Source organism: Dipodomys merriami, unplaced genomic scaffold (genome assembly GCF_024711535.1).
Source record: "Dipodomys merriami isolate MVZ:Mamm:240054 unplaced genomic scaffold, mDipMer1.0.p SCAF_100, whole genome shotgun sequence".
Classification (NCBI taxonomy): Eukaryota; Metazoa; Chordata; class Mammalia; order Rodentia; family Heteromyidae; genus Dipodomys; species Dipodomys merriami.
Genome location: NW_027202272.1, coordinates 3,030,652 through 3,053,342, shown reverse-complemented (window position 1 = coordinate 3,053,342; position 22,691 = coordinate 3,030,652). Strand labels below are relative to the sequence as shown.

Genomic DNA, 22,691 nt, shown 5'->3' with positions numbered 1-22,691 from the left:
AAGAATGGTGACCACACCCGCATTCTATGATGCTGGGGAGCACTAGGATTCCCTCTGTTTGTTTACAACACTACCAGAAGTTGAGGAAGGTAGAGGTGGTTGAGTGATCAGCAAGAGACTTGAGGAGAGTTTGGAGTATAGTAGGAAATTGATGCTCCCACCAGCACCCCACCTCCCTCCCCACTTCTTGCGGTGCTGGGTTTCAAACCTCAGGCAATGGAGCACTGCCAGCAGTCATAAGGCCCCAACCAGGTCCCTGCCCCTGGTCTTCTGCTCTGGGCCCATGTATCCACAATGCCACCTCCATCACTGGTCTTCCCACCTGGCACAGCTGCCAACAGCTTCTCTGAGCAGCACAAGTGAGTGGCTGCCCCAACACTACCCCTGCCGCTGGTCAGACACTCCACTGGGGTCCCCCTGACCCCCTGCTTGTTTCCTCTCCCTGGCTCTGAGGAGCCACCTTTCTGTCTTGGGCATTTCTGAGAAAGAGACTCAATAGAGACTCAGGCTGTGCTGGATCGGGGTCCTCCTATCTGTGACAGGTATGCTCCACCAAGCATGGTCCTCTGTAGTTGGGATGGTAGACATGTAGCGCCATGCTCAGTTATTGGTTTAGATAGATTATCCCAAACTTTTAGTCCATGCCAGCAGATTCTTGACCACAGATGAAGTTCTGGATAGTGCCCAAACCATCAGACTTCAGTCTCCTCAGAGGACAGTTGTGAGGAAACAAGGGATTTATACAGAGGGTTCTGTGGAGCATGGCTAGGCACAGAGGGAGCATCCTTCAGATAAGGTTCTCAGCAATTCTGTGAGCATATGACAGGAAGATACCCGGAAAAGGCTCAGGTGGGGTCTGTTATTAATTGTGCAACAGGTGTGGGATTATGAAACAAAACATGGCTCTCATCATTACCCTATCCCCATGAGGAAGGGGATCCTTCACTCTGTTGAGTTTTGCAGCTGAGGAAACAGATGCACGGAGAAGCTGGGTGACCTACTTATGACCTCAAGGTCACAGGAAGCTCAGCCTGACTTCTCTACCATGCTCCTTGGGACAATGGGTGCTATTCAGTCCACTTGATGTGGTGGGAATCACTTCTTGTCAGTTGTGGGTCTTGAACTCTAGGCCTGGGCGCCGTTCCCAAGCTCTTCAGATCAAGGCTAGTGCTCTACCACTTGAGCGCACTTCCGGTTTTCTGGTGGTTGTTTGAAGATAAGAGTCCCACAGACGTTTTTGCCCGGACTGGCTATGAACCATGATCATCATATCTCAGCCTCCTGTGTAGCTAGGATTAGAGTTCTGAGCCACTGGCACCCAACTTAAGCATAATTCTGATTTTCTTTCTTCGTCTCTCATATAGTAACTGGTGGAATGTTTTCTGGATGAGGTGGCCCAGTGTCCCTATGTGCCTGGAACCCAAGGTAGCCCTCTCATTGAGGAAGTGGGCTGTGGGTCAGGAGCTGTCTAGCTCAGACTGTTGAAACAGCTCCATGACGTAAGCCCCTCTGTGCCCTGGCTAGACCATGATGGTTATTCATTTTCCATCCAACCTTCCTGGACTTATTGTATTGTATTGTTTTTTACATCATTTTCTAGCACCTGGCCAAAATTATGATATAGTTATGGAATGAAAATGTAATGCCATCTTAAGAAAGTCATTTAGGGCTTTGTGAATGTGGCTTCATGGTACATTGATTGCCTAACATGCATGAAACCCTGGGTTCAATTCCCCATTACCACATAAACAAAAAAAAACTGGAAGTGGTGCTGTGCCTCAAGTGGTAGAAGGCTAGCCTTGAGCAAAAAAAGAAAGACAGAAAGACAGAAAGAAAGGAAAATAGAGAAAGAATGAAAGAAAGAAAGAAAGAAAGAAAGAAAGAAAGAAAGAAAGAAAGAAAGAAAGAAAGGAAGGAAGGAAGGAAGGAAGGAAGGAAGGAAGGAAGGAAGGAAGGAAGGAAGGAAGGAAGGAAAAAAGAAAGCCCTGGGTTTCCCTTATTTGCAATAACTAGTGTATGTCTGAGTCAAGCAGAAATGATCAGATAAGTTGCTGTTAGGGAAATGAACCCTAAGATATGTATTTAAATGTTTTTTTCTTTCATGTGATTTTTTTCTAACACATTTATAAAATTATTTCTTGGTTGTTTTGTATTTCCCTCACCCAGAGTATAAACCTTGCTTTCACTGTACTTGATAATGATATAATTTGTGGAGGGGAAGGGAAAAAACACGTCATTTAAATAGGGATACAGGTGGACCCATTGCAACAATGAGATATGCAAGTCGTTATGTCAAAAACGAACTTTACAACTTTGGTGGGGGGGATGGGAAGGAGGATTGGGTCTGGGGGCAGATGGAGGATGGGAGGGGGTCAGAAGGGGAACCAAAGGAGGAGGATACAATGCTTGATAAGAAATGTACTCATCTTGCCCCTGTAATTGTAACCCTTCTGTACAGTATTTTCACAATATAAAAGAAAAAACTAGTAAATGCAAAATAAAGAATCCTTCCAAACTGAAACCTGACAGTAGTCCCTAATTCATGAATTTTACTTATAATAATGTTTTGAAAAAAAAAAAAAGGTTTGGTCATTAGGTCACAGCAATTAATGCCAGTAATGTGCTTAGATTTCAGGTGAAGATTAATTCTGGAAATTCAAAGATTCCAGGATTTTGTGTGGTCACTGCTAATCACAAAGAGAAGGGTAATCTAAGTGACATTTGGAAACCTTTTTGGTCAGTGACTGCAAAAAAAGGCAGAGGCTAATTAACAGTTGTGACACAAGAGAAAAAATAACTCCAGATGGAAGGAATAAATGATAGTAACTAAGGTATACCAGAAATTGTTCTAGAAAACAATTTTGGTTATTGAAGAACTAGTTTTCAACTAGGCTTATTCCTCATTGCCTTTAGCATTCTAAATCTCTTAGGCTAGTTATTAATCTCTGTGTGATAAATGTATCTCTCTCTATGCTGTTCTTTCATACTCGATATCCTTTGCTTTCTAAAAATCTGTCTTTCTATATTTCTCTATGAACATTTCCTGATACTAAATACACCAATACAGATGGTAGAGGATGTTAATGAGGGATCCCATAGCTAATGAGTCATTAATGTAACAGAATGGAAAAGGAGGACATATTATTGCTACCTCAAATTTTCTGAAAAGCTGCAATGGCATCATTTGGTTCAAATTTCCATTGTTTGTCTACATAGTGTCATTCAGTGCACATAAATGCAAATATGAGCCAGGTGCTGGTGGTTCACTCCTGTAATACTAGCTACTCAGAATGTTGAGACCAGAGGATTGTGGTTGAAAGACAGCCTGGTCAGGAAAGCCCATGAGACCCTTATCTTCAATTAAGCACAGGAAACCCGGAAGTGGTTCTGTAGCAAAAGTAGTAGAGCACTCAACTTGACCTGAAGAGCTGAGGGACAGCGCCCAGGATCAGAGTTCAAGCCCCATGACCAACAAATAAAGTGAAAGATGACTTTGTTTCCCCCAAAGGAACGACAAAATTAATAATCTTCCCAAGCAGAAAAATAAATTCCAAAATGATTCAATGCACCTACTTTTGCTGAATTACTTACTTTATGGCTTCTTTGCTGGACATATTCTCTGCTTTTAAAAATAGTCAAATATTAGCTTTAACAAAAAATTTCATCAAATATTAGTTATTTCAAAAGAGAAGTCTATTCAGTTGATGTCACTTAGCTTTCTTACTATCTTAGTTCAAAGCTAACCCAGGCAGGATAGTCTCTCAAATTCATTTTTAATTAAACACCAAAAAAGCACAAGTAGAATTTTGGCTCAAGCAGTTGAGTACTAGCTTTGGGGGCAGGTGGGCAGGAAAGAAAATTGTTCAGGGCAGGGTCCAGCTTCTGGGTACAAGCCCCAGAACCAGCACAAACGAACCAAACAAGCAAACAAAAAAACCCAGATATTTCTTTGGGACCCTCCTTAAAGGAGTACTCATTTGATAAGAGGCTCCTTTTGGTGATCATACTCACTGGATCCTGCTTTTCTGGAATCCTTATTGCTCTGGAGAACTCAGGACCAGACTAAAGAAATTGATAACTGACTCCTGCAAATAGAGATTCCTCTCAGGGGTGAAATATCCATCCATAAAGCACTTTAAACCTCCATGTCTTTGTTTCTTTGCAGTAGAACACTTTTTAAACGTTATTTCCTTTTGTTCTATGATGGCTTTCAAATGGCACATTATTTTTGTAATACTCTCAACTAGAACTTTACAGAAAAGTTTTATATGAGTAAAGAACATATTCGAAAAAGTCAAGAACAGAGTTTCCTTCAAGCCTTGGGATTCTTTTCTTGTACAGTAAAAAGGAAAGCACAAGTTAACTTGAACTTTGTCATTCCTCTATGTTCCATTCCTCTCCTGGGATCAGTTTCCACATCCAGTTACCATTACTTCCAGTAACAATTGATGGTGCTGCTTGAGGTATAATAAATGTTTACTGGCTTCACTGAAATAACACAAGGACACCTTTGGACATGAGGTAACACGTGTTTCAGAGAAAACTTAGTAAAGAGAAAATATGAAAATTATATTGCTTATAAATATATTATCCATGAGTATATTGAGTTCAAACTTTTTAAGGTCTCTGTAAATTAAAGTGAATTGTAAATGGGAAGAAGGTTCTCAGATCATTCCTTTTGTGAGTGTATGTACAGCACATTATTTCCCGTGTATATGAATTAACAGTAAGGGAAACTATAGCAATAATAGGAGAAAGAGAAGTTCTGTGTTAAAGTATATGGGTTCAATACACTATAGAAGACTCTACAAATAAGACAACATTGAAACAATAAAGCCAAGTCCAGTATGTAGATTTATTGGAGTGATGTAGAGAAAGCATTACTCCTAGGTGGAACACGAAGTATGAAGCCACTCCCTTTCTAAATCACACTTGCTAATCACACAACTCTGTAGAAAGTAGAATGGAAGTATAATTCTGGTTCCAATGCAAGTCAGATATAAAAGCATGGACTTAAATGGAAAAAAATCCATCTTGAGAGAACAGGGCTTATACTAGCAATGAACTGCTGGCTAAGATGATATTTCTTTTTCTTTCCTTATATATTTATTGTTGTTGTTGGTGGTCTTGGCACTTGAACTCTGGGCCTGGGCACTGTTCCTCTGCTATTCAGCTCAAGGCTAATGCTCTACCACTTGATCCACAGTGCAACTTCCAGTTTTCTTGTAGTTAATTGCAGAAAAGTGTCTCCAGTACTTTCTTACCCGGGGTGGCTTTGAACCCCAATCCTCAGATCTCACCACCACTCAGCTTACGATCACATTTCTAACAGTGTACACTCAGGATATGTAATGGGTATATTAATCTATCTTTATTTTAATTCTTGAGTTAAAAACCTCGGCTACAGCATAGACTTTACACTCACAAAAATGTTTATAGCTTAAAAGTTGATACTTCTGGAGAAATAAAACCTAAGAATGTAATGGAGTCTGGGAAGTTCAGTTTGCAACCAGCTAGGCTAGAACAGTCTTTGCAACAGTACCTATAATTGAGGAGCCAAAAGCTGTATTGGAAGAATGGCTCAGGTGATGGAATACCAGTCATGAGCAAGATTTATGAATAAGAGCTTGAGGCTTTTGTGTACATATAAACAAACATACACATACACACAGAGGCACTTATATGTGCACACACAAATGCACAAATGACTCTCATAATATGTAGAAAAATTACAAAACAATAGAAAATATGTCCTGAGTAAGACTAGAATTATGTGATAATTTTTAATATTAGAAAGTCCTCAAGTTACTTTTTTCAAAAGTGTTTGAGAATATTACATAGGTAGGGACCAGAGATAGTAAGAGAGTCAAGTAATCATTATTAAAGGTATCGGATCCATTGAGGAATGAATCAGAGACCCCGCAGGTGCATCTGAAAATGTTCATATCCTGTGTCAAATGTTAGAAAATATTTGAAAATAGTACAGGAACAGTCTGAGCAGTGTAGTGGGTAATATCACTGGAGAAATTCAGAATTGGTAATCTGTATTTAGATTAAATAAAACAAGAAACTATGGCAGGGCAATGTGATATAAGCCTAGAATTCTAGCACTCAGACTAAAACAGAAGATTAGAGAGTGGAATTACATAGTGATACCTTCCCTGGACCAGGTAGTATAATTTTGTCTTAATAAAACAAACCAAACAAGAAAGGAATATACAGTTGGAATGCTGGGCTAATTTTGTCATTTTTTGCGAAGTCAAGTTTCCTATTGAAATGCAACTCATATATAATCCTCACTTGTGTTTTAAATTCTCTCTCCATTACAGAACATTCCTAGATGCAAAATGACTCATGATTACCTTCCAAAATTTGAGAAAGTAAGTAATCATCATTCTGTTGGATTCCAAAGAAATGATAAAGGATTACAAAGGCTTAAGCCTGGAGAAATAGCAAAGTTTATCTAATGTAGGACTTTGTAAATGTTGCTAAATTAGAATTGAGATTTAAAATAAATATTTTGGTTTTGTTTGTAATTTCATATTCTATTAGATATTTCAAAATTCTTTTCTTTTTTTGTCAGTTGTGTGGCCTGAACTCTGGGGCTGCACACTGTCCCTCAGCTCTTCAGCTCAAAGCTAGTACTCTACCACTTGAGCCACAGCACCACTTCCGAGTTTTTTCGCTTATGTGGTGTGGAGGAATCGAACCCAGGGCCTCATGCCTGTAAGGCAAGCAGTCTACCACTGAGCCACCTTCCCAGCCCCAAAATTATTTTTAAATAGAGGGTTTAATTGACAAATTCACAAATGATTCTTGCAGTCTACTTGCCTAGAATATTCTTTCAAGAGAGATATAATTAGAAATTAGTTAATAGATAATTCCAACAATTCATGTATAAAATGATAATGTGAATAATGTAGACAGAGTTGCCAAGAAATGCATGATATTAATTTATAAATTTATCAAAAGCAATTTTTTGAAGCTTTGGTATAACATAGTATGAGGAGAATAATTGTGTGACATCTTTTTCTTCTACCTATGTAACACAGGAAGCAATTCCCTTAATTATGTGCCTCTGTATACAATGAGAAAAATGCTAGATTGGGGGTTTGTTTTCAATTTTTTGTTTTATTGGTTTGTCCTAGTGCTTGAACTCTGGTCCTGGACACTGTCTCTGAGCCTGTTCATGCTCAAGGCTTGTGCCCTACCATTTCAATCTCAGTGCCACTTGTGTCTGGCTTTTGCTGAGAAGTTTATTGGAGATAAGCATCTAAGGAACCTTCCTGCCTGGGTTTGCTTTGAACTGTAACATTGCGCTCTTAGCATCCTGAATATCTATGGTAATTAAAAAAGTATAAATATAAATAATATTTGCAAATGGTCTGATCTCAAGAATACTAGGGGTGGGAAAATGATGCAACCCAGTTTATTTGTGGTGTTCTTTCCAGAACATGGAGGGCATCACATTAGCAGAGGTGTAGTATTTTTCACAATAAAGATAAGCTATTAGTGTTGTAAATTAAGGGAACCTTTGAGGTGCACCCTACACCTTGGAAACTGTTGGGCTATGATGACTTTATGGCATAAGTCTTCGGATTGATGGTCACATAAATAATAGCTTACCCTGATAAACAATTGCTTACTCTTGAAAAATTAATTATTACAGATGCTTCATAGTTTTATACTTTACCAGAATGTGGCTATTTTTCTGTTTATTTCTCAATCTGTAGCAACCCATTGGAATATGAATCTATTGCAGAATTACATAACATGCAAACAGGTATTCTTTTGAATCTCTCAGGTAGGAATGTTCAGAATTTGAAAATGAGTAGATATTAGTCATAGGAATTTTGAAGAACACATATATTCTGTCCTCTTAACAACTTATTTACTTTTAAAAGTTATGGGTTTCCATTGAATGAAACTGTTTACTGTTTTTGTATGAGAAAGTTTAAATTTATTCTTTTTTCAAAATATTGGCAAGTATATTGTGAAAATATTGTCTAGTTGGATAACATTCAAGTTGATGGCCCTCTGATTAAAAAGGTGTAATTAATTCAAATTTAATGCCAAATAGTATTGATTTTTAAAAGTTACTAAAAAATAATAATATTTACTATACCAATACAGTGAAACTTTATTTCATGTAGCTTATTTATTTAATTTAATTTTCTTGTCAAAGTTATGTACAGTGGAGTTACAGTAATTGTAAGGTAGTGAATACATAACGTTTCAAACTTGTTATCCCCTTTCTCATTTTTCTCAGTTTTCCGTCACCACAATACCCCTCACAAGTTGTAATGTACATTTTCATCATATTGTCTTGAGAGCATTGCTATTGCATTGGTTTGCCCTTTGTCCTATTTCTCAACATTTTGTTGTTCCTATTCCTTTCCGTAATTAAGGTAAATGTATACCAGTACACAGGGTATCCAAATCAAATACAGCAGGGAATAAGCCATAGGGAAAAATGTCAAAAGAAAATAGAAATCACATAGTACATTAAAAACAACAACTGCAAATAAAAATCTCTGTTTCCATATCTTGGATTTTATTTTGCTTAGCATCAGCATATATGGTCATATATATAACATAACAAAGGCCCTGGAAAATAATAGTTGCATGGACATGATATCATGAAAACAACATTTTAACTGTTTAATATGGTAAAGATGGAATTAGGATTGGTGAATTCGTGATTCTGTTAAAGGAATTTCAAAAGAGTTTTAAAGTTATGACAGGTAAATTTTAATTGTTCAAACTTTTTAACAACTTAGCCTATTAAAAAAATAAAATTGCCTGGGAGAATAGGCTTTCATGCAAAGAAATCCATGGAGACTTAGATGAGAGGGAGTGATGTGGGTGAAGATGGCTCTTTTTCACACTAAACAGACAAACCTCACAAACCTTGCTGTAAATACTGTAGGTTACCTTGAGAATTTTCCTTACCCAAAAAATATACTCTTACTGTGTGAAACAAGGTTGTAGTGGAATTTAAATTCAAAGTTCTTTAAAAAAAGACATCAAAGCCGGGCGCTGGTGGCTCACACCTGTAATCCTAGCTACACAGGAGGCTGAGATTTGAGGATCGCGGTTCAAAGCCAGCCCGGGCAGGAGAGACCGTGAGACTCCTATCTCCAATAAACCACCAGAAAACCGGAAGTGGCGCTGTAGCTCAAGTGGTAGAGCGCTTGCCTTGAGCTGAAGAGCTGAGGGACAGCGCCCAGGCCCAGAGTTCAAGCCCCACGACCGACAAAAAAAAAAAAAAAAAAAAAAAAAAGACATCAAAATTGTGATTTGACCTTTACTTACTAAACAGTAATTCTCTGAAAAAGATAATTGTGTTCAAACTATTTAGGGGAAAGTGCCCTCCACAATGAAAGAAGATAATGGGTTTACACTTTTCTGTTTATAATACTTTCCACAATGTCTTTGCATATAAAGCACTGAAACACAGAAAAAAATCTGATTGGATACTTCAAACGAATGATTTCACATTTCTAAGTGGCTCAAAAATATAATATCATTATTAACATAAGACTGTGAAGACTTCTCTTATTACATAAGCCAAAAAGTTTTGGGATCAGAAAAGAAGAGCAAATGGAAAAAGTAAGAAAACAGTATTCTTCGAAGCCCTAGATAAGCGTATTAGCTTCAGCAATGGAGGGAGGCCAAAACTTTTTAAAATAGATTGTCTTAATATTTTACCTACATAAAGTGGTTTTACAGAGCCTATTTGTCTCACTTCAATGCACACTAGATCAAATGAAGACATAAAAATAAGTTCCACATCCAAATAAAATAGTTTTAAAAGAGAAACCATGAAGACGTAGCAGTGGGGGAGGTCTTATAGTCCTTCCACTTCACTAGACTTTAACCCAAGAAGCTGTGATTAATTGGAAATCAGGTATGAGCTAAGAGGAGGACATAGAAATAGGTCATCGAAGTATTGTCCTTTGTAACAGACACTGTCATCCAAGGTATCGGTGATTTAACTCTATTCTTCTCCATACATCTTGTTAGGCAAATGCAAGACCAAGAGAAAAATAATCTATTGAAGTAATTTTGAAAAGAATAACTTCACTGTTCCTGATATGGTATCTAACGAGAGTCTTAGGTGAGAAGATAAAAGTGGAGTATTCTTCGGTTTCCTCTAAGCATCTTGTTAGCAAATTATATCTTTGAGGTTAGAAGTAATTGAACCAAAAAGTGGTGGAGTACTTATTTTTGTGGGCACTTTAGACATAAGAATACTTTCAAGGTAAAAGAAAAAACAGTATAGCTAAATATTTGTGATCACAGCTTCTTGGATTGGTTTTTTGGAGAAAAGGTTTTACCTGAGAGTTTGTCCTCATTATCATAGATGTTGGGTTTTCGTGGCAACCAAATGCAAGAGGGAAGTTTAATGGACTCGCTTGGACAAATAAACAGCATAATAGAAAAAATGGCAAATAATCTTTAGTGAATTACTTTGACCGATTATTTTGCCAGAACAAAGAAGGAAAGATATAATTCAAAATCACTTGACTGAAAAGTATGAAAAAGAGTAGTAAAGAGAGATGAGAGAAAACATAGAGGACTGTTTTCTCTCCAACAGAGTAATGGGTTTTGATCTTGTTTCTTCCATTCTATATTCACCAGCTATCAAATGTATCTCAGGACTGGAATATCCAGTTCAAAGAGATCTCCCATTAGAAAATATTTGCTGCAGATGTAGGTGATTTATAACCTTAGACAATCTATTTAAATCTGTTCAAAATTCTCCCCTACCCCAAACTGCCCTCTTTGAACAGTTGGTTTGCTTTTCCCATACTGCCCTTGATTAACTATTTAATATTTTGAGAGGTCATATTCATACTCTGTAGAGTTTGCTGTTTGGTTGTGATTTTTATGTGTTTGATTTTTGTTGTGCTTTTAACTAAATTTCAAAAGGTTGTGCAATTGTGTTACAATTAAATATGTCCATGTAATTGTCCAATGCTCCTGGATCAGAGTCACTCCTTCTATCATTCTCAACCAACCTCTTCTCCAAGATTTATTTCAGATTTACCACTTCCTTTATCACATGTGTACATTGAGTATTCTAGTTGTGCTTGCCACTTTTTCATTTTTCATTCATTCTGTTTTTACTAATATTCTTCTCTGGTTTCAACTTCTTGATAGTCATTCTGTTAAACTGTCTGTTCATACTTTGACAGGTTTATATACATTCTATGGCATTTCAATCCTGCATATACTTGAACTGATATCAGCTTATATTTCCATAATTAATTCATCTGCAATAACAATTTGCAAGACTGGAGACGTGAAGCACCTAGACATGATTTTATTCTCATCCATTTGGAAGATTAATCTTTATTCAACAAGAAAGTTTAAAAATGGCTTAGAATGTTTTCCTAACTACCAGTTTTTATAAATGGCTTTGTACAATGGTTTGTGATTATTTTACTTTACATGGGATAATATTCTCTACTACGTATAACTTTTGGGAAAAGAAGAAAACTAAAATTTATTACTGTGGAGGAATATGATAGAAATAGAAGACAGATTTTATGTTTGTCACATCTCTCATGAGTACCCATATTCAAGACTTAAAGTCAAATTTCTTAAGGAAAACATCAAACAATATGATAAGGCAACTATTCGTGATCTTTTAAAATGTACTTTATTATTTGATGAAATTTACTTTATTAGCTAATGTTTAGGCTTGAAATATGGGAGGCTGATCTAGGTAACACATTTCTGGAAGGCATCTACTGAACAACACAAATGGTCGGGGCTACTACTTCTATAATTTAAGGAATGGTTGAACCTGTTTGGTATTAGTGCAGGATAATAAATCAACTCTATTGTAACTTGCTCCTTCCACTTGAAAAACTTGTAATGTTACTAAGTATCTAATCGTCAAATGTCATTTTGGCGAATGTGCCTTTAAAAAGTTTATTTGAGGGGCTGGGAAGGTGACTCAGTGGTAAAGCACTTGCTGGCATGCATGTTTTTCTGAATTATATTTGACTTCTAAGTCAAGTTTTCCTATCCTTGGTAGAAAAATTATGGATCTATCCTTCCAGGAACTATTTTTTGGCCTACTTATACTGGACTGAAATCTTTCATTAATCATTAGGAGAGGGGTATTAAAAATATTCTTGTGACATTTGTGATCTTGTTCACTAATATGGGCTGGTCATCTGTAAATTGAAAGTGTGAATTACAGTAGTTTCTCTCAGATTTTGTGATCTCATCTTTCATTTTAAGTTGCCTTGCATTTCACAATTGCTTACTGCTAAATCCTGTGTAATTGGGGCCCTGAATTATTATAGGAAATGAGGAGTTGAGATGAGTCTTCAATTACTTTCTGTTGGCATGTGGCATGGGCCTAGGTGTGAATACTTGCCCTTCTTATCTGATGATACAGATAACTAGGACCTAGGATCCTAGGACGTGTGGATCCTGTAGAAGAATAATACCTTTTGGACATCATATCAGCAAAATTTGGGTATGATCAGAAATATGGGGAAAACCATTCTGAGTCCAGCGAGTCAAAACAATATACAGAGCAGCAGAGTAAAATCCCTTACAGATTAAAGGAAAACAACATTTTTTTTTTACCATGTGAATTCAGGAGACTAAGAACACTTAGAAGGTATCACAAGTTTATATCGAAGACATTGCATTGATACTTCTTATATTCTAATAAATATTCTAAACCTAATTATTTATATTCCTATATATTTATTGTAATAAATATCAAATTATTTGTCAAATTATCGATTAATTCTAGCAAGTTTCATTGTGTGAAACATAAAATTAGCACATACAAATATAAAATATATAACTGTATGTAATCTAAGGAAATGTTTTTCATTGTTCTGTTGTGGTTAGGGTATCAAAGGCAACTCTGTTTTACAGTATTATTCCATTATCTCTACCTCAGAGTTGGGTAGAGTTAGACCTAAAGCTTTACCATTTGTAGATTTACAGCCTAGAGGCAAGAGGAAACACTGTGATTAAAACATTACCAATTTAAGGCCTAATATCAAGGAAAAATATGGACTTCTCCTGGAGCTATGGAAATATTTGGCGATAGAAATTCAGTAGTGTAAGTTCCTGCCTGGTTGGATGGTAGACAGGTCAGGACATTAGGTAATCATGAATAAGAACAATTTTTTTTCACCTTCTTGGCTTTAGCTACTTTTGAAATGGTAGGTATAATAAACAATTATATTTTGATAAAATACTTTCTAGTCAGAACTGTTTATTTCTCTATGATCCCTTGTAACTAAGATTAGTTTTTTTTTTCCAGTAAGATAATCTTTGCTGTCAGGGTAAGATATTCTGGTTGGTCTGTTACTACATGGAAGAAGGGTAAAGGGTCAGTAGACATTTGTGCCAGTAAGACCTCATTTGGGAAATTTTAAGCTGCAAAAGTTTAGAAGTAGCTCTTCAACAAGGCTTACTTTGAATCCATTAGCTCCAAGAAGTTAACTCAGTTGATAAATAAGTACTTGAAAAGCCATATCTTTGAACCTAGCTATAAAGGCTACAAAATATGATGAAATTTAAAATGAAAAAGACTTAAAATAGTCATTGGCAAATAATTGCAATTGTGAGCAATCTACCGAACAATATGTTTTTTCCACTATACACAGAATTTCAGAGAAATAAGATCAATAGCATTGTTAGTAACAATAAGGTTTCCTTGTTACAAATAGGCAACCAAGGATATATGCCTGTATAAAGATTACATCATTAACTACTTAAATTTACAGGATACTACATGCTTCGGCAGCACGTATACATAAATTACAACAATATAGAGATTAACATGCCACTTGGACAGGGATGATATGAAAATATGCGAAGTATTCCATATTTTTCATCCTTCAGATGCAAGAAATGAAAAACAGTTATTAAAAAGTTGATTACAAAAATACAAGTGTAACAACACATGCGATTCATATAATTAAAAGTTAGTTTTTTCACAATGATTTATTTTCTCTTTTTCCATTTTTACTATTCTAAATTATTCTAACTGGAGAGTAGAGAACTGATAGAAAGCAGAGGAAAGATTTTCCTGTGTATTAAAAGGTACAGACTGAAAATGAGGACCAATGGTGTCTTCATGTGCAGCTTATTCTAGGAATGAGAAAATAGGAAATAATACCTTCTATGTAAATGATTTGGGAAATGGCAGAGCAGAAAGTGAAATGATGCAACCAAAAATATAAAAGCAAAATAAGTTAGGATAATTATGGAGCAATCATATTATCTATGAGAACCATGAAAGAGAGAGAGGAAGAGAGACATGTGCAATGAACTAACTAGCCACAAAATCCATGCCTCTGATCAATTTATAAAGCAAACAATTTTATTTTTAAAAGAGATGGAAATAGAATTTATAGTGTTTCTCTTTATGATGTGCAGTGTAATGTATTGATATGCATTGTGTTGATCACTTTTCTGTTACTGTGAGGAAAATACCTGCAAAGAACATTTCTAAGGAGGAAACTATTATATTGACTCATGGCTTAAGAGAACACAGTTTAAGATAAAGTGTCTCCATTGTTTTTAATTATATTTTTATTATCTTAAATAATTGTACAAGGGAATTTCCATTCAACAAATCAGTTTTTAAGTACAATGGATCTTTACATAACTTCACCACACCCTTCCAAATCTCACCCCACTTTAATTTTTTCTACTGTCATACTATCTGTATTGAATATTATGCCTTCACTCTTTTCCTCCATAACTCTTTTTAATCCTTCCCTTTGAATTCCCCTCATATCTTAAGTGATAGTTTCCTGGTATTCATTTTGGTGGATTAAAAATTCAATTTTATAAGAAAATACACCTTTTAAATTCTCTGCAAATAGAATGCTTTGGTTGATATTGTTGTGAAAACTTGTATAAAGTTCTATCTTCCAAATATGAGACAGAACATGGGTCCTTTGTGTGTGTGTCTCTGACTTAGTTTACTTAACATATTTTTAGATCTATCCATTTCTTTGCAAATAATGTAACAGTCTTCATAATGGATGGGTGCAATACAATTGTGTATATGTGCCACACTTTCTCTAACCATCCCTCTGCCAAAGGGCATCTGGGCTGTTTCCATAAGTTTTCTACAGTGAATAGTGCAGCAGTGAACATGGTTGTGAAAGTGATTTTACTGTAACCTTTTGGAAGAATTCATCACTATCTTTCTGGGAACAATCTTCTAGCCAGTTTTCCAGAATAAGCACATCCCTCTCTTCATCTCCATTAGAACGTATTGCAAATCCTCAAAAACACACTACCCCCTACAGGTCACAATAAGCTAAAACCACATGGTGCCCATATTTTTTCAATAGTGTTTTTCATAATTGTACATATTATTTAGTGAGAACTTTCTTTTTTTTTGGTTATTTATATTTTATTTAATTTTTTTAATTTAATTTTATTTTATTTGTGAACATACTGTACAGAGGAGTTACAATTACATGGGCAGCATAATGCGTTTAGTGAGAACTTTCTATGAACTTTTCTAATGTGGGAATGAGGGACATGACAATAGTGTAAAGGTAAGAAATATGCAATTCAATTAGCTATTATCATATTTAAAATCATTTTCAGCTTTAACTCATAGCCTCACTTACTATTATTTTAATCTTTATTTGATTACTTCATCTATCCTCTAATTTATAACAGGTGAGTTAAATACGAAGGCAGAAACTGTGGTTTGATTTTGACACTCATGTGTGAGGATGCACAATAAGGGCAAATAGATGAATTGGATTTAATAGTTATTATCCATTTTGTTAAAGTAGAGATGATTTTGCCAAACTGATTCTCACAATTCATATTATATTGAACAACAAGAAACGTGTGACAATTCCCTGTGTTTTGCTCCTTATTAACTTTTGTTTCCATTTAATTTAATTTTTATTTATTTATTTTTCTTCTGTCGTGGGGCTTGAACTTGGGCCTGGGTGCTCTCCCTCAGCTCTTCAGCTCAAGACGAGCACTCCACCACTTGGGCCACAGTGTCACTTCCGGTTTTTGAGTGGTTTAATGGAGATAAGAATCTCTGGGACTGGGCTGGGAAGGTGGCTCAGTGGTAGAGCGCTTGCCTTGCGTGCTCAAGGCCCTGGGTTTGATTCCTCAGCACCACATAAGCAAACAGAAAAAAGCCGGAAGTGGCACTGTGGCTCAAGTGGTAGAGCGCTAGCCTTGAGCTGAAGAGCTGAGGGACAGCGCCCAGGCCCAGAGTTCAGGCCCCACGACCGGACCCAAAAAAAAAAAAAAAAAAAAGAATCTCTCGGACTTTCCTTTCCTGTCTGCTTTAACTTGCAATCCTCAGATCTCAGCCTCCTGAGTACCTAGGGTTACAGGCATGAGCCACCGGCGCCCGGCTACCATTTTATTTTATAATGAAGGATTATTTCATAAATCTATTGTAGATACAAAAATATGCTAAAATATTTCTATCCGTATGCATTGATATATACATACACACATATATTACACAGGTTATAAAGATAATATATAACTTCTGGAACTGCACAATTTACTAAATTATTAAAATCATTGATGGCTCATGGCTGGAATCCTGGTTACTCAGGAGGCTGAGATCTGACGATTGTGGTTTGAAGCCATCTTGGGCAGGAAAGTCCATGAGCCTCTTATCTCCAAACAACCGACAGAAAATCAGAATTGGAACTGTGGCTGAAAGTGGTAGCGTGGTAGCCTTGAGAGAAAAAGCTCAGGGACATCACCTAGGCTCTTAGTTCAAGAAGTGCAATCTATCCCAAAAAATCTATTTAATTTACCCCTGTGTAAGTAGAGTATTTCCGTCACCCAAGTGCACATCCATACCCATTTGCAAGGTAACTGTTTTGTCTGAAGTACCACAAAACATTATCACTTAAGTAGAAAGTATTGCAATGTGGGTTCATTCTATCTCTCTCATGGATTTTTCTCCACTCAAATACTCAAATCTTACATTTATTCCAATTATTTAAAATCATAGTTTTTTCTTTAATACCCATAATATTAGAGTTTGAATTGAGTGTCTTGTGCCCCCAAAATGGTTGTTCTTACCACTTTGTCATGTCCTCAGACTTAAATTATCCTGATTATTTTTCAGATAGAATCTGGCTTCCTACTTGTATCTGATTTTGGGCTCAGTACACTTTATGTTATTCTTCCTGGAATTTAAAATAACAGGTGCATGGCACTGTGTACAGATCTTTCTGTCCAGTCTGGGTTTTAAGCACTATCCTTACAACAGTTCACTCCCATGTAGTCAGGATATTCATAAGCTTGTCATAGTTTTTTTTAATTTGCATTTTCTGCAGGTTCTTGAGTACTGAATTAATTTGTGTTTTCATGGGTTGTTTTGTTTGATTTGAATATATGGATTATTGTTCTTCACTTTTCCTTTTGTTTCTTACACTCATGTTCTTACCTAAAGTGCTGAGAAACCAATTCTTCTATCTCAAGATAGTCAAGATGAATATTATTTATTCCAAAGAAATTTCAGTAATATTTAAACACCTCATACCTATGAATAGTATACAAATGCTAAGTTCTGAGAAGGATCTTTTTATTTGCATAGCAGTCTTTGGCATACAAAGACAGATCATGAATTTTATGAAGTTAGTAAAACTACAGATGCTCGCCAGGTGGAGAAAAACCTATTATTAATTGTTTGACAGGGTCTTCCCTTCTCGTGAAAGAAATATGCTGCTTGATGCAGGATTACACAAAATCATATTCCTAGGAGGAACCTAAAAATCATCTAATACAACAGACTTGAGAGAGATGAATTGACTTCCTGAATAATTTACTTTTGGGTCAAATAAAAGCAGACTTCCAAAGAGAGAGTAGACTTTAGAGAAACATGAGTTGTATGTAAATAGGTGCTTAGCTGATTTTGTTAATTTGTGAACTAATACAGGGAAATAAAGTACAGCAAGGTTAAAATTAAAGAACTTCACATTGAAATACTCATTTGTGTGTGTGTGTGTGTGTGTGTGTGTGTGTGTGTGTGTGCACGCTCGTGCACACATGTGCATGTGCTCATGCATACATTCATTATTCTTGAGGCTTGATACTGAGTAGGCATTATTCTTAACCTTCTGTGCCCAAAGGTAGTGTTCTACCACTTGAGCCACTGTTCCACTTTTGGTTTTTTAGAGATAATCGCATGTATTTTCATGATTTGACTAGCTTTGAACAGTGGCCTTCAGATCTCAGCCTCTTGAGTAGCTACCTAAGCTGATTCAGCCTCTGAGTAGCTAGTTAAAATTCTGTCTGTTCTCTATGCTTCACTGCTCTTTTATTCTTTTCCTGAGGTAATCACAAGCGTAAGTCATGTATATGTCTAGTTACTTTAAAAAATACTCTTACTGCTTGGCACCAGGGGCTTCCACCTCTACTTTTAACTACTGAGGAGGCTTGAGAATAGAACCAGGCCAAAAGTTTAGTGGACCTCCTTCTCAATCTATAGCTGGGTGCATTGGATCATTTCCACCACACTGCACTATCTACAGGCTAAGATTGGAAGAACTACGGAATCCAGGCCAGCCAAGGTAGGAAGCTAGACAAGTTGGTCTGCAACTCTGATGCCATTGATGATGGGAAGGCTAAAATGACAGATCAGGTGCATGTTATTGTGGAAAGGGAACCCCTATCCTAAAATTAACCACTGATATGACGCCTGCCTAGCAAGAGCAATAACTCAAGTTGAAATCCCCACAATTTCCCACAACCAAAATAAGTATATACATTAACATACAAAAACTTAGTAGAATCTGTTCTTTGCTCTAATATCAGCTTTATCTGATTATCATATGATGTGACAGAATAGGTTCTTTATTAAACTTAAGATATATTTTAAAAGACCTAGAAAATTCTTTCCCACTTATTAAGTGCAAATGTATGGCAAATTGTCTCATTTCTTACATATTTGACTATCACTATAAATTCAGCTTATGATTATTATGAATAGTAACATATTCTGATTTATTACTTTGTAACAGTTTTTACACTTTTTGCTTCTCTACTGAAGTTTAATTATTAAAGTAGCATCATCAAAATATATTCCTTGGGTACTTAGTGCAGTTTTTTACAAAGTTTTTAACCAATGGTTTATATGAATCCTTAATTCGTATATTGTTTGGTTTATTTTTAATTTCAATTTAATTTTATTGTAAAGGTAATGTACAGAGGGGTTACAGTTACATAAATAAGTACATTTCTTATGGAAGGAACATTGTTATCTCTTCCATCGATTTTTTTGTATGCTCAAAAAAAGAACTACTGATTCTTTTGCTGTTGCTATTAATCAATTGGTACTTTTTCTTTCTTTGTTCATGCATTTTTATAAGAAAATTTATATGCACGGGGTTTACAGTTACATAAGTCATCTAAAGAGTACACTTCATTTTATTTTCTAAATTTCAAATTTTGAACTTAAATATTTTCTTTTGTTTCTTTAGGGTAATTCTTTTTTCAGAGTTGTAGGATTAGTTAATATAATTTCTTTGTTTTTTCACATGTAAATTATTCAGACACATATATTTTGCTTTTAAAATATTTATGATGTGAATATTTAAAATTATTTTTTGAATTTTTATACGGTTGGTAAATTTAAATAAATTTATTTCTTATAGTTATAAACATATTTGTCCAGGTAACAAATACTGTATTTTCAAGAAGCACATACTTTATTAAGAAAAGTTACATTACCTGGTGACTTTTTGGAAATATTTGTACTTAAATTAAAAAAAAAAGTTTGAACTGGGCATGGAGACTTGTGGCTGCTATTTTCTAGCTACGGTGGGAAGTGCAAATAGGGTTTGTAATTCGGGAGAGACAGAGCAACTATAATACCTTATCATAAAAATATTCAGAGTGAAATGATTAGAGATATAGCCACCCCTAGAGAGATATAGAGCACCTGGTTATAATATTCTAAATCTTGAGTTAAAACACCACTAACATCAATTTTTTGTCAAAATAAAAGGATACATGTTTCAAAATGTTTATTATTTAAAACTTATTTGAAAAGGTTCTCATGTCTTCTATTGCTTAATTTTCAGTTTACTTAATCTATAAGAATCCAAGTGTATTGTGATTATTTTATTTCTACTAAACTTTTAGATAGTACGAGAAATATTCTTATTTCATGTATTAACCTACATTTTCTATTTGTGATAATTTCCTCTGTTTAATATGATAATATCAATATTCCAAATGTGTGTATGTGGTGTGTGTGTGTGTGTGTGTGTGTGTGTGTGTGTGTGTGTGTGTGTGTTCATGTGGTTTTTGTGTGTGTGCTTTGTGTGTACTTTGTAATGCTTAGGAGATCACACCATTGCTTCACATATGCTAGGCCAATGTTTTACCACTGAGCTATACTGTCTAGTTATAATCCAAATAGTGTTTTAATTTTGACTTTTAAATTTTCATTCCTAGTATGTTTTTTTTCAAAATTATATATGACAAAATGTGATCCATCTTCTATCCATGTTAGCAATTTTTATTATTTAGAATATTTCCGCTGCTTTTCCAGTTCCAAACTCTTGTGTTTTTAATTGATAAAGGTTTTACTGCTTCTTTTCTCTCTTCATTCTTTTTCCCTTTAGAGTTGACCTATTCTTTCTCTTCCCCAGATGTCAGGCCACATTGAGTCTCCTGCAACCCACAGCCTTGCTCCTAGTATAGTCACCAATAGGCCAGTGTCCCCAGGATCCAACACAGACTTCTGACTTGGGTAAATAAAGAGGCTGTGCTTGAGTAGCCCACAGTCAGCAGTAAGCAGTCCTGGCACATGGGCATCTACTAAGGCCACCCTAGTAGCTATGGAGACTCCGACCTGAAGAAAGAGGCAGGCACACCCATGCAGGCTGACATTGGAGAAGCTCCTCTTCCAGGTGTAGCATGGTGACGTTTGAAGCAGAACATGGCAGTGCACACACTAGTAGATCACAGCACACACTAAAACAACTTGGTAAGCAATGGTCCTGTGCTCAGAGAGCTGACAGAGGCAGGAAATCAGAAAGAGGGAGAGAGAGAGAGAGAGAGAGATGGAGAGAGAGAGAGAGAGAGAACGCAAGGCTACCTCTGATTTGTACCGGTTTCGATATCCTTGCCGAGAAATGCATATTTTCACCAAGAAATAAAAAGGAAAACTCCTAAGTCTAACTCTGATGGAGTAGCTGAGATCAATCTAGACTTCCTACCATAAACAATCACAAAAGTGGAAGTTATGTGAAAAAATATATGTATATAAATGTATATATAATATAAATATGTAGGCATATATGTATATTCAAATATACAATGTGAATATGTATTGTATGTACAATGTATAACATACAGTGATTAAAAAAAAGAAATACATAGTATTTGAAGGAATAATGACCAAAACCTTCCCAAATTTGATTGAAAGCATGAACCCTTCTATGCAGGAATCTAGCAGCTTAAAGAAGACAATTAACATAATTACACAGGTCCACACTAAGACACATTCTAATTAAACAGTCAAAGACAGGAAACCTCCCAAAGCACAGAGACACAACTCATCACACAAAGGATCTTCAATCATATTATGACAAATTACTAATCAGACACTAGATTAACAATTAGACATCAAGAGCAACAAATTTAAGGTGTTAAAAGGACATATCTAATACCAACCTTTCTAACAAATATATATACTTCCCCCAAATGTGAGAAATGAGCTAAGTAACTAACGATGGCTCAGGCATATAACCTTACCTACTCCGGAAAGTGAATTGTGAGGATTGTGGCTCAAAGACAGCCTGGGCTGGGTGCTGGTGGCTCACGCCTGTAATCCTAGCTACTCAGGAGGCTGAGATCTGAGGATCGCGGTTCAAAGCCAGCCGGGGCAGGAGAGACCGTGAGACTCCTATCTCCAATAAGCCACCAGAAAACCGGAAATGGCGCTGTAGCTCAAGTGGTAGAGCGCTCGCCTTGAGCTGAAGAGCTGAGGGACAGCGCCCAGGCCCAGAGTTCAAGCCCCACGACCAAAAAAAAAAAATTTAAAAAAAGACAGCCTGGACCTTGTCCCCTTAGGAGCAAGTTGTAGGAGAGCTGTCCTTGAGAAGGACGGAGATCTTCTTGCCATGTCATTGCTGGAACAAATATAGGATAAGGTGGCCATCAAGAATGGAGGCTATTGGCCAGTGTCTCCACAGAAGCAATTTATGAGATTCAGGAGTCCTCTACAAGATCAGAGGACTTTGACCACTGTCCTAGTAGTTTCAGGAATGGCATAACAATGACCAGAGCAGCCTCAAGCCCACATGGAGTCCTTAGCAACAGTCTTTGAAGCTTATGGGCTAGAGTATCAATGCTGGCAAGCTATGATTGCTCCATTTTCTCTGACTTCACTGGCCCAGACTCTGATTGGTCCATTTCTTCTATGATGTCACTATGATGGGCTGTGATAGCTCCGTTTTGAGAGGTCATGCAGGGTATATAGGAAGCCACTGTGCTCCAACCTATGTCAGTTAACACATCTAGGAGCTCTTGATTGGTGAAACGCTGGACTGATTCAAACAAAATTCATTATTTTTCTGATTTTGGGGGGATGAGTTGTCGTTTGGTTTTGCTATTTCTTTTTTTTTCTGGGTTTCCATTATTTTATTTAGTTGATTTTAGGTATACTTGCTACC

The 22,691-nt window shown here is 36.2% G+C and overlaps 1 pseudogene; it reads left to right on the top strand.

Moving 5' to 3' along the window:
- Positions 1-13,780: 13,780 nt before the first annotated feature.
- LOC138806894 (U6 spliceosomal RNA) lies at positions 13,781-13,880 on the top strand (annotated as a pseudogene).
- The last annotated feature ends 8,811 nt before the right edge of the window (positions 13,881-22,691 follow it).